This window comes from Paroedura picta, chromosome 1, assembly GCF_049243985.1.
Source record: "Paroedura picta isolate Pp20150507F chromosome 1, Ppicta_v3.0, whole genome shotgun sequence".
NCBI lineage: Eukaryota > Metazoa > Chordata > Lepidosauria > Squamata > Gekkonidae > Paroedura > Paroedura picta.
This window is the reverse complement of record NC_135369.1, coordinates 129481013-129496104: the sequence shown is the minus strand read 5'-3', so window position 1 is coordinate 129496104 and position 15092 is coordinate 129481013.

Here is a 15092-nt window from a genome sequence, read left to right as displayed (position 1 = left end):
CTACCACTGAAGTCAAGAGAACCTACTAGCATTGCGGTCTGGGAAACCAGGTTTGGATCCCTATGAATTCAGAAGATTGTTGTTGTTAGTTGCAAAGTCGTATCCGACCCATCACGACCTCATGGACAATGATCCTCCAGACCTTGCTGTCCTCTAACATTCCCCAAAGTCTATTTAAATTTGCAACAACTGCTTCAGTGACTCCATCCAGCCACCTCATTCTCTGTCGTCCCCTTCTTCTTTTGCCCTCAATCGCTCCCAGCATTAGGCTCTTCTCCAGGGAGTCCTTCCTTCTCATGAGGTGGCCAAAGTATTTGAGTTTTATCTTCAGGATCTGGCCTTCTAAAGAGCAGTCAGGGCTGTTCTCCTCTAGGACTGACCGGTTTGTTCACCTTGCTGTCCAAGGGACTCGCAAGAGTCTTCTCCAGCACCAGAGTTCAAAAGCCTCAATTCTTTGACGCTCGGCCTTCTTTATGGTCCAGCTTTCACAGCCATACATTGCAACTGGGAAGGCCATAGCCTTGACTAGATGCACTTTTGTTGGCAGAGTGATGTCTCTGCTCTTTAGGACGCTGTCTAGATTTGCTAAAGCTTTCTTACCCAGGAGCAAGCATCTTTTAATTTCTTTGCTGCAGTCCCCGTCTGCAGTGATCTTGGAGCCCAGGAAAATAAAATCTGTCACTACCTCCATTTCTTCCCCATCTATTTGCCAGGAATTGAGAGGGCCGGATGCCATGATCTTTGTTTTCTTGATGTTGAGTTTCAAGCCAACTTTTGCACTCTCCTCCTTCACCCGCATCAAGAGGCCCTTTAGTTCCTCTTCACTTTCTGCCGTTAGAGTGGTATCATCTGCATATCTGAGGTTGTTGATATTTCTCCCTGCAATCTTGATCCCAATTTGTGACTCCTCTAATCCCGCCTTTCTCATAATGTGTTCCGCATACAAGTTAAATAGGCAAGGCGACAGTGTACAGCCTTGCCAAACTCCTTTCTCAATTTTGAACCAATCAGTGATTCCATGCCCGGTTCTCACTGTTGCTTCTTGACCTGCATATAGGTTTCTCAAGAGACAGATAATATGCTCTGGTATTCCCATCTCTTTAAGAACTTGCCACAATTTGTTCAGCTTCACACAATCAAAGTCTTTAGCATAGTCAATGAAGCAGAAGTAGATGTTTTTCTGGAACTCCCTAGCTTTCTCCATGATCCAGCATATGTTGGCAATTTGATCTTTTGAGCATAACCTTGCTAGCATGAGAAATGAGTGCAATGGTGCAGTAGTTAGAACATTCTTTGGCCTTGCCCTTCTTTGGGATTGGAATGTAAACTTTTCCAATCCCGTGGCCAAATTTGCTGGCATATTGAGTATAGCACTTTTACTGCATCATCTTTTAAGATTTTGAATAGTTAAACAGGAATGCTTTCACCTCCACTAGCTTTATTGATGCTCAGATTTCCTAAGGCTCATTTGACTTCATATTCTAGGATGTCTGGCTCCAAGTTAGTGACTACCCCATCGTGGTTATCAGGGATGTTAAACTCGCTCTTGTATAGTTCCTCTGTATAATTTTGCCACCTTTTTAAAAATCTCTTCTGCTTTTGTGAGGTCCCTGCCATTTTGGTCCTTTATTATACCCATCGTTGCATTAAATGTTCTCTTCATATCTCCAATTTTCTTGAAGAGATTTCTGGTCCTCCCTATTCTATTGTTTTTCTATTTGTTTGCACTGCTCATTTGAGAAGCATGCCTACTGGATGGGAGATACACTTCTGGGTATCAGTGTGTGTGAATGTGATCTTGGGGTATTTATGGACTGTAAGCTAAATATTTGCAGATAGTGAGATGTGGCGGTAAAGAAGGCAAATGCAGTCTTGGGCTGTATCAACAGAGGTATCACATCAAAATCACAAAAAGTCATTATCCCATTGTATGCCACATTGGTCAGACCCCACATGGAATACTGTGTGCAGTTCTAAAGGCCTCACTTTAAAAGTATGTTGACAAAATTGAGAGGGTTCAGAGGAGAACAAGGAGAATGATCTGGGGCCTGGGGACCAAGCCCTATGAGGAAAGGCTGAGGGACTTGGGAATGTTCAGCCTAGAGGAGGTTGAGAGGGGCCATGATTGCTGTATTTAAGGATTTGAAAGGTTGTTAGAAGACGGCAGGGAAAGGTTCCTGTTGGGAACAGAGAAGAGGACCTGCAGTAATGGGTTTAGACTACGTGGGGAACAATATCGACTAGATATCCATGGGGTGGGAGGGGGGCAGAAATTCACAGTGAGATTAGTTCAGCAGTGGAATCAACTGCCTAAGGAAATGGTGAGCTCCCTCTCCCTGAGTCTTCAAGCAGCAGCTGGACAGGTATTTATCCTGGATGCTTTAGGCCAATCGTGCATTGACCAGGGAGTTGGACTTGATGGCCTGAAGGCCCCTTCCAGCTCCATGATTCTATGAGCCATGCCACTCCCCTCGACTCCACTGGTGGCAGATCATAAGTAGAAGCAACTGTGCATGTACCATCCACTGCTGCACACAGCGGTTACTGGGCCTTTATCAATTTGTACTGCTTATGATAAATTGGCATAGTCAAAGATAAAATGCCTGGAAAAGCTAGCAGCACTCCCCTGACAAAAAAAAATGTTTTTAAGCCACAGCAAAGCACACCAAAACTTGATTTCAAAAACTGAATCTTGAATAGAAATATAGACATATTTGCTTAAAGCTGAGAGGAATTTTATTCTGTCTTCAGGGACAATAACCTCCTTTATGTGGTTGTCAAGGAAATGTTTTGCCCCTTTCCTGCCTATTTATCTTCCAAACCTTTGAATATGTTGCCTTCTACTTCCACCTAGACTTCCCTGCTCTCACCTTTGCCCTTGATCCCATTAAATGCAGATTTCTTTGTCATTGTATTAAAGATCCCTAAAGGATCAGCAAGAATTACCACAGCAGTTTATATTATTTGGAGAGTCTCTCAGCTTTTCCCCCAGTTTTGTCTCACCATTGTTTAAAATGTATGTTTTGGAGGGGTGTTTTGCCCTTTTTACTACAGAAATGGAATGCATTATTAGAAAATAAGAATTATTAGATTTCTTGGTTCTCACCCATCTTTTTCAAGTTAAGTTTGGTAATTTGGCAGCTGATACTAAAAGCACAATGACGGTGAATTCTATGCAATATGTGCAAATTCATGTATGCTTTAAAAAAAATCTGAATCTGCCCCTTCATCCACATTCCATATAGGAAAGCTTTAGTGCCCATGGACCAAACCAATATTTTTTTTAAGTTAAGGAGAAACTAATTACAGAGGAAACAAGAAAGTAAATTGCTTGGAAAACTTTGTTTTTCAAACACATTGGCCACAAAAATGAGACTGAAGCACGTGGTTCTCCCTTTGGAATCAATGGGGCTTAACTGTACTTAACTTTGGCTTTGCCCTCAAGCCCGACACAGAGGACTCGGCTTTATTCTGTCATACCCTGAGGATTTCTTCTCTGTTGGCTTGAAGAACGACCCATGGAAAATGGCACCATCCCATGTAGTGGTTCTGCTTCTCCCTGCCTCCTGTGACCAGGCATTTCTGCCACCAGCAGTCTTGCTCTCTTTTATTGTTACTTTGGGAGAAAGGCTCATGTTTTGTTCAACTGCTGAACATTGACCTTTTGGTAACAAAATGATTAATCTCCTTGGAGCCTAAGAGTATTCAGCATCTACTTTCAGTCAAAAACTAAACAAAACAAAACAAATCCACCCTACCCACGTGATTCAAACACACTCACCTTCTCACCTCTTCTTTGCTGGAACTCTGAGGGACACACACACACGGAAGAAGCCACGCACGATCCCCTGGGCCTCCCTGACGCCTTGCCAGGATTCCAGTTGGCTTCAGCTGCAGGGGCAGGTGCTTGGCAGCATCTCTCGGCAGGAACTGTGAAGCTGAGTGGTGTCTGTCTATCAGTGAGAGGAGGCAGGGCACGAGTCATGCTGTGCTACGAAGGCCAGGGTGAGGATAGGTGTTCCAAACACTTGGCTCCTAGCTCCTCAGCAGTAGCGCTTCCAAGTAATTTAGCACCCATGCCCCACAGCCTTTGAATCCACAGCTAGCAAAATCTGCTGCTTTGATTTTGAAACCATTCCCACAAACACTTTTTCTAACACAGAGAGTTTCTCCCACTGCCTGTGGGAATCAAATAAGTTGTGTGGCTTTCCACTCCTGATGGGAGTCCTCAAGATACAATAGAAATGGCCTTCAAGTTAGCACTCTGTTGGCTTAGCAAGCAGCTAGCCTTGGCAGAGTCTGCACTTACTTTGTTTATTCCATTGTCAATCCTGTTGAATTCAGATCGATTTGAACTTGGGTCTTCCTCTTCCCGTCCCTCCCCATTGAAACAGGAAAGTGTTCTGCATGTGATTAGGGTAGTTCAGAAGGGGGTGGGGAGCCAAGCTTCTTTCTTTCTGTTCTTGAAGGTGGGAGAGAGGAGCCAAGCAGGGAGCCTCTTTCTTTTCTTGGAGGGGGAGGAAGAGGATCGAAGAAGGCAGAGGAGAGGGGGGGGGAATCCAAGGCTGACTGAAGTTGAGAGAAATTAGGGGCTTCTCCTTTGAGGTAAGCTTGTCACATGACCAGCGTTGGCCAATCAGGGGTTCTCTACCACACAGCAAAACCCAGATTCAAAACAGCCTGTTTTCCCAATCCGGATTTTATAAATATTGAGCATTAAAAGTACTCTAAGATATCGCACAATAAAGGTAGGGTCACTCCAGATCAATCCTTCTTGCTGCAGAAGGAAAATTTAAATTGCCCAAAATCAAAACGGAAATCGCATTCTGTGTAGACAGCAGGGACTGAATCGACCTGGGATTGGAATAAAAGCTCTATGCACCCTTGTAACATCTGTTCTATAAACATGCTGGAATGTGCAATAGCTTTTCATTTCAGGTAGCACTGATGGTGAGAGGTTAATACTAGGTTTGGAGGGGGCCAGCTATTAATTGTGGTGAAACGTTCTATATTCCATTTATCTCAAGCTAAAACAGCTACCTTTCCTCAGTCAGGAAGAAATGCACTAAAAAGGCCCTGTAATCCTGTATCTAGATCTGAATTTCAGTCACATAAATAAGCATGGCTACTCTGAAGTAAATCCCACTGAGTTCAATAGCTCTGACTTGCTAGGAAGTATCCTCAGGATTGCAGTCTGAATGCCGTAAAGAAGTAATCTCAGCAAGGAAGGCTGGTTTCAGTCAATCGGCAGTGAATGGATGGGCAGGGATAGGTCTAGCAGAATTCTGTTCTGGGTAGGCCCAGCCTGTGAAGAGGCCAAAGCGCTGGGCCACTCTAGATTCAATTGCAAGGAATTTCTAAACATTGCAGCAACCTCCAGTCTTGCTCGTGTTTCTAATAGGAATGTCAACACCACCCAACTTTTTAAAATGTTTGGAAATGCTGCCTATTAAAACTAAGCGGGTCACCTGGCCTGCTTAGACTCAGTTGTGCAAGAAGTGGGTGTCCAGGTGCCTCCCTGGAGGCAAGCGTTGACCCTTAAATGATCAATGCTTTGTCTTCTTTCAGCCATCTTTCGTCGATGCTAAAGCACAGGATTCTTACCCTCAAATGGATAAAGTGTGGAGGTATTTTTTTTTAATGTCAGCTAAAATGGACTCCTCTGTTTAAGCTTTCCGGTGATGCCCTAGTGAAGCAATGGCATTGAAAACAGGAGGAGTTGTTTTCGTAGGAGTCCACTTTGTGTTTTTAGCCCCGAGCACTGCCTCCAGCCACTTGCACTTGTTTAAGAGAATCATTTGCTACCGATGTTTGCTTCGAGCATCAGCACAATGTGAGGGTGCTGGAAAATAAACAAAGTTAATGGCCAGGCATGCGGCCAGCAGGGATTACTGGTAACATTAATATTCCATGTTTGTTCGTGACTTTTCAGAATTCTAACCTGAAGCCTATTAATAGCAGGGATGATTTTCATAGCCTAAACTCCTGAGTCCACATGGGACTTCAATGGTCAATAGGACATCAGTGTGAAGGACAATATCAGGAATTATATAAGGACTCCCAGCAGAAGCCATGCCCATCATGTCATTTCTGCTCTTGCCACTGTAAACTAAACTTCCCTTTCTTTCTTGTTGTCCACAAGCAAGGAGAGCATTTTATGTCCTTTTAGATTAAATTGATAGCAGCCTGTCTGAAACCATTTTTACTCCTCCATTCTTGTTCCTTTATGGACCCTGAGTTGTGTGCATGTAATAAGCCCGCCCTTATGTGTAGCATGCCAAGTTACATGCATATAGTGGTCTGCTGAGAATTTGACAAACTTTCTGTTACCACAAGATTGGCAAGGAGTTGCTATGCATGAGACATGACTGGGGGGCTTTATTCAGATTGGTAGGTGAGAAGTTTAGGACCGGGCTTGATAATGGGTGGTCATCAAAAATGACAGCCCCGTTTCAAGTTTACCCTTGAGTCAGACCTCCCCTGTGTTATTTCCCTGTCCCTGCCAAGAGTGGACAACGATATAATTCAGGTATATGTTATTCAGTGTGACAGGGAAATAAGGGAGAACTAAACAAAGGACTACTGCTTTAATGGCAGCACCACATGGAGCATCACCAGTAGTTCTTTCCTTACAGATGATGTAGAAGACAATATTTTTGTGCTTGGGTGATACAATGTTAACCCTAGAATATAACCCTTTGTACTGCTCACAGAACGTGTATATGTGTGTGTTCCCTTCTGTGACAAAATCAGGGATACACACTTCCTGGCTTTTATACACATTATATATGCTCATCCCACAGTCTATGAGGTAACAGTACAATGTGCAATGGTTTCACCAAAGCATCAGGACAATCATATTTAGGCACGAAGGATTTTTATGATCATATTTTACTCTTCTTGCCACAAAGTAGGAGTGGTAAAACTGGCCAATTGGTTACTATTAGCCAGAGGAACTAAAGCAGAAGTCACCATGCTCTGATGCGGCTGGTCTCTGATAACCAGTTGACAGGACCACCCACAAGGCTGTTGGGAGGCAGTGATGCTCAGAATTCTTGCTGCTTGGGGGGCAACAGCAAGAGGACTTCTGGATTTCTGGGGGCTTACAGGCCATCTAGTCCTGCTGGTTCCACTGGTGGACTGCCTTTGGGCACCTGGGTTTTGGCCATTGTATGACCAGAGTGTTGGGCTGGGTGGACCATTGGTCTGATTCAACATGACTTCTCTTATGTTCTTATGGCTAAGTGAGGTTTTGAACCCTATGTGGTATGAACCACTATTATAAAGTAAAGCTAAGCTCTGGAAGACCCAAGTTCAAAACCCTTCTCTACCCTTGTTACGTCACTTGCTTTAAACCAAACTTACTTCAAAGGGTTGCTGAGAGGATCCTGAGCCCAAAATTCAAACCACTAGAAGAGAAATGATTGTTGGAACTTTAACTAAATCTGACTGACCCAGGAATGAAGTCAGCTGCTGCTGAAGTTGGATGAAAGCATCCAGACCACTGTACCACCTGGTTTTCTGAAGTGGCCTCAGTGTCAAGCATCACTTTGAAGCTGCAATTCTGGCTTTACAAGGGGAGTAGAGCCCCATCCAAGACAGGAGAGATTTCAAGACCCTGGTCTTCTACTAGCCTAGAGAACTTCAGTCTTGTCAATATTAAGTGTCAGCTTCATTCAGCCCATTACTGACCCCAAGCACTGATTCAGAACGTCATCAGTATCCTTGGAATATTCAGCCCCTAGAGCTGAGAAACAGCCACCATTCATGCACCTTGCCCCAGAATGTAAGACTGGAGACTGGCCATGAGTTCTCGAATGTCATAAGGCTTAGGCAGAAGAACAGAACAAATCCCCCCAGAACAAATCCAGTCACTGCATCCTTGTGCACACACAACACAACACCTGCCCTCAAAGAAACATCTGCCTTTCTCTGTACCCTCTCAAACAGTCCCCCTCTGGTTGCCACTGGGGGGGGGTCACACACATCAATTGTCCCTGCAGAGCAGTCAGGGAGGAATTCAGATTGAACCTGTGGTACTGGCTCACCTTCCCCAAGCATTTCCCCAATTGGCACACAGGTGGTGTGTTCTACACAGAGATACACTACAGCTACTTTTAAAGGTCAAGTAATATCCCGAGTTCCAATCACAGAACTCCAGCATAAAACTGTGGCTCAGCAAGAGGATGAGTATAGGTAGGCGGAAACAAAAGTCAGGAGGGCAGCTGAAGGAAGAATGCAAAAGCAATTCTTGAAGAAACAAGGCTGCGAGAGAGTGAAATAAAAATTTATCAGTGGAAAAGGTGAAACTCAGCCAGTACAAATGATGGGGGAAATACTATCTGTAAACACTGAGTAGTTTTATGTTGAGTTGAAGGTGATACAATCGAGCCAGCACTGCTTATGGAATACATATTCATGTTTGTGTATTTTGCCCCACTATGCAAAATGGAGGGATTTTTTAAAACCTTTTTCACTGGAGATGGTAGTAGGATATGGTTACTTTCAGGTCTTGGGAAGAGGGGATAACTGACTGTACCCTGAGAGCAGGAAAAAATACAGATTGGTTTGTCAAGATCATCAGTGCCAAAGATATCTATTCTATTGCAGTTCCATGTCCAAGGAGGTCTAGGTTTGTCCAACAATAGCAGCAAGAACAGATGGTGGACATAGAATCATAGAATCATAGAGTTGGAAGGGGGCATACAGGCCATCTAGTCCAACCCCTGCTCAATGCAGAAGAAGGATCTGTCCAGCTGCTGCTTGAAGACTGCCGGTGAGGGGGAGCTCCCCACCTCCTTAGGCAGCTGATTCCATTGCCCAAGAAAATGGTCAGTAGAAATGTGTTTGCCTCCAGTGTAAGGTAGAGGCAGTTAGTGGCTGGGAATGAAATCCTGACCAGGGCTCAGACACCATGTAAAGTATCTTAAAGGCGGATAGACATACAGAATGGGGAAATGGAAAAAGACTATTGACAGAGGTTGTTCTCTGTGTGGTCACAACTAAATCACTTATTATTTTATTATAGCTATATGAAGCATTATTGATCTCTTTCCTATGTTTTTTAGGGGGAAACCCTTCCAACTGAGGGAGCATGTAGTACCAAGCAATGTGTCGGTTTTCCTACAGGGCCAATGGGGGGGGGGGGGAGCTTCCCAAGGACAACCACCACCAACCATTTCAGATCAGAAAAATGGAGCCATGGGGTGAAGCCTCTTTAGTCCATGTGCTGCAGCCCTGATCTAAATCAACCTGCATCTGAGTCTTCTGTGAGAATGCACAGCCTGTGCATTCCATCATGGACCCTTGGCTGCTTGGTTTTTGCACTGTTAGAAAGAACGGGTTATAAGAGGATATAGTAAGTGTGCTGATGGAAAAATTAAATAATCTACAGGTAAAATGCTTTTTAGTCCTTCATAGCCTTTGGAGAGTAATTCCTGACCTTGAACATTTTGTAGCTATTGTTTCTTTGCTTGGGCAGGCAAACAGTGCAGAGCTGGGTCTGGCAGCATTCATTTGCTCCTTGCTAGCAATAAACAAAAGTCACAAAGATATGGGGGAAATGCACAAAATACCATACAGAGCTGTAAATCAGATCCCCTTTTTGCATCAGTGTCAATTTTTCTTTAATTTCTGACATGACAGAAGAAGTTCAGTGGGCGAGTTGCCAACTGCTTAAAATACAGAGAAAGGTACACACAAGCCAACACTGACCTTAACCAAATCCTCTACTGCCCTCCTGTGGTTTTATGCAGGATAGCATGGATCGCTTTCTCTTTAAGGAGGAATAAAGCAGCCAGTATTATAGTGCAATATGCAGTGTATTTGCCCTGACTGGATGGCCCAGGCTACCTCGAACTGGACAAATTTTGGATGATAAGCAAGACTGGCCTTGGTTAGCTCTTGGATGGGAGACCATCAAGGAAGTCCAGGTTGCTATACAGAGGCAGGCAATGGGAAACCACCTCTGAAATTTCTTGCCTTATAAACTTTGAGGGATCAGCGGCAGTTTGAGAGCATTGTATCCAAATGCACACATGTGCACACACTATGTCCAGGCAGTATTCTGAATTTGCAGCCATAATAGAAGGGATCTTCATTTCCACATTATCTCTCTCACTCATATTCATTAAGCAGCCCACACAGTAAATAATTTGGTGGTTAGCTGTGGCTCATTTAAAGCCACTGAGGGAAAATATTGCATATGGAGTGAATATAGCCATAACTGAAATCCAAGACAAAAGTGCATGACCACCACCACCCTGGTAAAAATACAGTAATAAATTCAGAACAAAGCTGGAGTCCAGTGGTATTTCAAGACCAACCAAGGTATAAGCTTTCCCACTGGACTCAAACTTTGTTCTGCTGCTTCAGACCAACACAGCTAGCCAGCTGAATAATAAATTCAGTAACTGCTTCTTTGCAAAAATCTGCTCTTTAAGAGCCTGCAGGTCTTATGTGGCTGTTTACAGTGTTTAACCCCCTCAATCTCCTTCGTCTCCAGCTGGTGGGGAGCACTCAGACCTCCTTTGTAACTTCTCTTTGTAAGTTGTTCTAAGAAAAAGTAGAAGAGCTGGGGAAGGAGAGGAGAAGGGAGAAATAAAACATAAAGGATGTAGTGCTTATTCAAGTGAAACTTCCCTCTCAATATTAGTCTTCAGCTCTTGGATACCTGCTGTTTCCCTCCCTTTGGGGAGAAACAAATGAAATGGACAATGCTACATTTATCTGAATCTAAATAGCCCCCATTCATTCCACCTCCCAGAATTACAACTGATCTCCAAACTGCAAATATCCTTTCTCTGCAGGAAACAGCTGCTTGGAGGATGGACTCCATGACATTATACTTGGCTGATACCTCTTACCACCCCAAACTCCACCATTACTAGTTTCCACCCCCAAATGTCCAGGAACATCCTAACTCAGATCTGGCAACCCCAGTGGCCAGCGAGAGAGAGAGAGAGAGATTGTATTCAAATAAATGTACTAGAAGGAGTCAATAGTGTTTGGTACCATACTTTTTACTACTTGAAGGAGTCTCAAAGTCACTTACAGTTGTACACAATCCCATTGTATAGCCTGGGCACAATGGATATTTTTGAAATGCACCGCAGTAAATCCAGATGTTACTAAACTCCAGTAACTCTGACAAGATTTTTTTCCATGATAGACAGTCACTGTCATACTAGCTGAAGGTGGCCAGATTCTCCAAGCTGTGGACATCTTAAGACACTCTGGAGCTCTGAATCTGCACGTAATATCTAGGGGCTTTACGCACCGGGATCTTTTCTAGTTTCCCCTAGAGTAAGGTGACCAGATTGTCCCATTTTTGGAGGGACATCTGTGAATACCTGGCAAATTGTACTTATGTTGAAATTTAAAAATATATATTACAATACTCCCCCTTCAAGGATCGCTGCCTTGTTGTGGCAAGGGGGCTTGCGTAGTTCAGTGAAGCTATGAGCTATGCCGTGCAGGGCCACCCAAGACGGACAGGTCATAGCTGAGAGCTCTGACAAAAGGTGATCCACTGGAGAAGGAAATGGCAAACCACTCCAGTATCTTTGCCATGAAAACTCTATGGACAGTTCCAATAGGCATAACGATATGACGCTGGAAGATGAGCCCCTCAGGTCGGAAGGTGTCCAATATGCTACTGGGGATGAGCAGACGGCTAGTGCGAGTAGCGCCAGAATGAATGAAGCGGCTGGGCCAAAGCCGAAAGGACGCTCAGTTGTGGAAGTAACTGGTGGCGAAAAGACAGTCCGATGCTGTAAAGATTTTTATTCCATAGGAACCTGGAACGTCAGATCCATGAATCAAGGCAAGCTGGACGTGGTTAAACAAGAAATGACAAGACTGAACATCGACATTTTAGGAATCAGTGAACTAAAATGGACAGGAATGGGTGAATTTAATTCAGATGACCATCAGGTATACTACTGTGGACAAGAATCTCACAGAAGAAATGGAGTAGCCTTCATAATCAATAAGAGAGTAGGAAAAGCAGTATTGGGATACAATCCCCAAAATGACAGAATGATCTCAGTTCGAATCCAAGGCAAACCATTCAACATCACAGTGATCCAGGTCTACGCCCCAACCACTGCTGCTGAAGAGGATGAAGTTGATCAGTTCTATGAAGCCCTACAACACCTTCTAGAAGCAACGCCCAAAAATGATGTGCTTATCATCATGGGGGATTGGAATGCTAAAGTAGGAAGCCAAAAGATAACCGGGATAACAGGCAAGTTTGGCCTTGGAGTACAAAATGAAGCAGGGCACAGGCTGGTAGAATTTTGTCAAGAGAATACAATGGTCATAGCAAACACTCTTTTCCAGCAACCCAAGAGACGACTCTACACATGGACATCACCAGACGGTCAACACAGAAATCAGATTGACTATGTGCTCTGCAGCCAAAGATGGAAAAGTTCTATCCAGTCAATAAAAACAAGACCAGGAGCTGATTGTGGTTCAGATCATGAGCTTCTTGTTGCAAAATTTAGGCTTAAATTGAAGAAAGTAGGGAAAAGCACTAGGCCACTCAGGTATGAACTAAATCATATCCCCGACGAATACACAGTGGAGGTGACAAATAGATTTAAGGAATTAGATCTGATAGACAGAGTGCCTGAAGAACTATGGATGGAGGTTCGCAACATTGTACAAGAGGTAGCAACTAAAACCATCCCAAAGGAAAAGAAATGCAGGAAATCAAAATGGCTGTCTGAGGAAGCTTTACAAATAGCTAAGGAGAGAAGGGAAGTGAAAGGCAAGGGAGAAAGAGAAAGATACACCCAACTGAATGCAGAATTCCAGAGAAAAGCTAGAAGAGATAAGAATGCCTTCTTAAATGAACAGTGCAAACAAATAGAAGAAAACAATAGAATCGGGAGGACCAGAGATCTTTTCAAGAAAATTGGAGATATGAAGAGAACGTTTCATGCAAAGATGGGTATGATAAGGGACCAAAATGGTAGGGACCTCACAGAAGCAGAAGAGATTAAACGAAGGTGGCAAAATTATACAGAAGAACTATACAAGAGCGAGCTTAACATCCCTGATGACCACAATGGGGTAGTTACTGACCTGGAGCCAGATATCCTGGAATGTGAAGTCAAATGGGCCTTAGGAAGTCTGAGTAACAATAAAGCTAGTGGTGGTGACAGCATTCCAGTTGAACTATTCAAAATCTTAAAGGACGATGCAGTAAAAGTGCTACACTCAATATGCCAGCAAATTTGGAAAACTCAACAATGGCCACAGGATTGGAAAAGGTCAGTTTACATTCCAATCCCAAAGAAGGGCAATGCCAAAGAATGTTCAAACTACCGCACCATTGCACTAATTTCTCATGCTAGCAAAGTTATGCTCAAAATCCTACAAGGCTCCAGCAGTATGTGGACCGAGAACTTCCAGAAGTACAGGCAGGATTTCGAAGAGGCAGAGGAACTAGAGATCAAATTGCCAACATACGCTGGATCATGGAGAAAGCTAGGGAGTACCAGAAGAACGTCTACTTCTGCTTCATTGACTATGCTAAAGCCTTTGATTGTGTGGAACACAACAAATTGTGGCAAGTTCTTAAAGAGATGGGAATACCAGAGCATCTTATTTGTCTCTTGAGAAATTTATATTCAGGTCAAGAAGCAACAGTGAGAACTGAACATGGAATCACTGACTGGTTCAAAATTGAGAAAGGAGTTCGGCAAGGCTGTATACTGTCGCCTTGCCTATTTAACTTGTATGCAGAGCACATCATGAGAAATGCGGGATTAGAGGAGTCACAAATTGGGATCAAGATTGCAGGGAGAAATATCAACAACCTCAGATATGCAGATGATACCACTCTAATGGCAGAAAGTGAAGAGGAACTAAAGAGCCTGTTGATGCGGGTGAAGGAGGAGAGTGCAAAAGTTGGCTTGAAACTCAACATCAAGAAAACAAAGATCATGGCATCCGGCCCGCTCAATTCCTGGCAAATAGATGGGGAAGAAATGGAGATAGTGACAGATTTTATTTTCCTGGGCTCCAAGATCACTGCAGATGGGGACTGCAGCAAAGAAATTAAAAGACGCTTGCTCCTGGGGAGGAAAGCTATGGCAAATCTAGACAGCATCCTAAAAAGCAGAGACATCACCTTGCTAACAAAAGTGCGTTTAGTCAAGGCTATGGTCTTCCCAGTTGCAATGTATGGCTGCGAAAGTTGGACCATAAGGAAGGCCGAGCGTCAAAGAATTGAGGCTTTTGAACTCTGGTGCTGGAGAAGACTCTTGCGAGTCCCTTGGACTGCAAGGCGAACAAACAGGTCAGTCCTAGAGGAGATCAGCCCTGACTGCTCTTTAGAAGGCCAGATCCTGAAGATGAAACTCAAATATTTTGGCCACCTCATGAGAAGGAAGGACTCCCTGGAGAAGAGCCTAATGCTGGGAGCGATCGAGGGCAAAAGAAGAAGGGGACGACAGAGAATGAGGTGGCTGGATGGAGTCACTGAAGCAGTAGGTGCAAACTTAAATGGACTCCAGGGAATGGTAGAGGACAGGAAGGCCTGGAGGATCATTGTCCATGGGGTCGCGATGGGTCGGACACGACTTCGCACATAACAACAAAATTACAATACTAGTTTTGCCGTTCTATGCATTCTATGAAACTTTTTGTTGCTCCATATAGACCAAATTTTTAATCAAGACCCCCCCCCCTGCTTTACCAATGTTAAAATCTGGTCACCTTACGCTAGAGCAGTGGTCCCCAACCCCTGGTCCAAAGACCAGGACCGGTAGTCGGGACTGGGCCGCAGCTCCTCCTCATCCTCCTCCCCGGCTGCTGCCTTGGGGGCTGCCCTGCCACTCTGCCGCCGGCTCACTTTTGGTGCTCTCCAGTGGCCACCATGGCTGGGGCTCCCCCTCGGCATGGCACTGCGCAGCTGCTGCTGGCAGCACCCCCCAGTGGGTGGCGGGAAGTCAGGGGTTCCAGCGGGAAAGCAAGTGGAGCAGGGGCTCAGGCGGCAGCAGCAACGTCCCTCAACGCCCCCCCCCCCCGGGCCTCAGTAAAATTGTCAGGCGTTGACCGGTGATAAAAAGGTTGGGGAC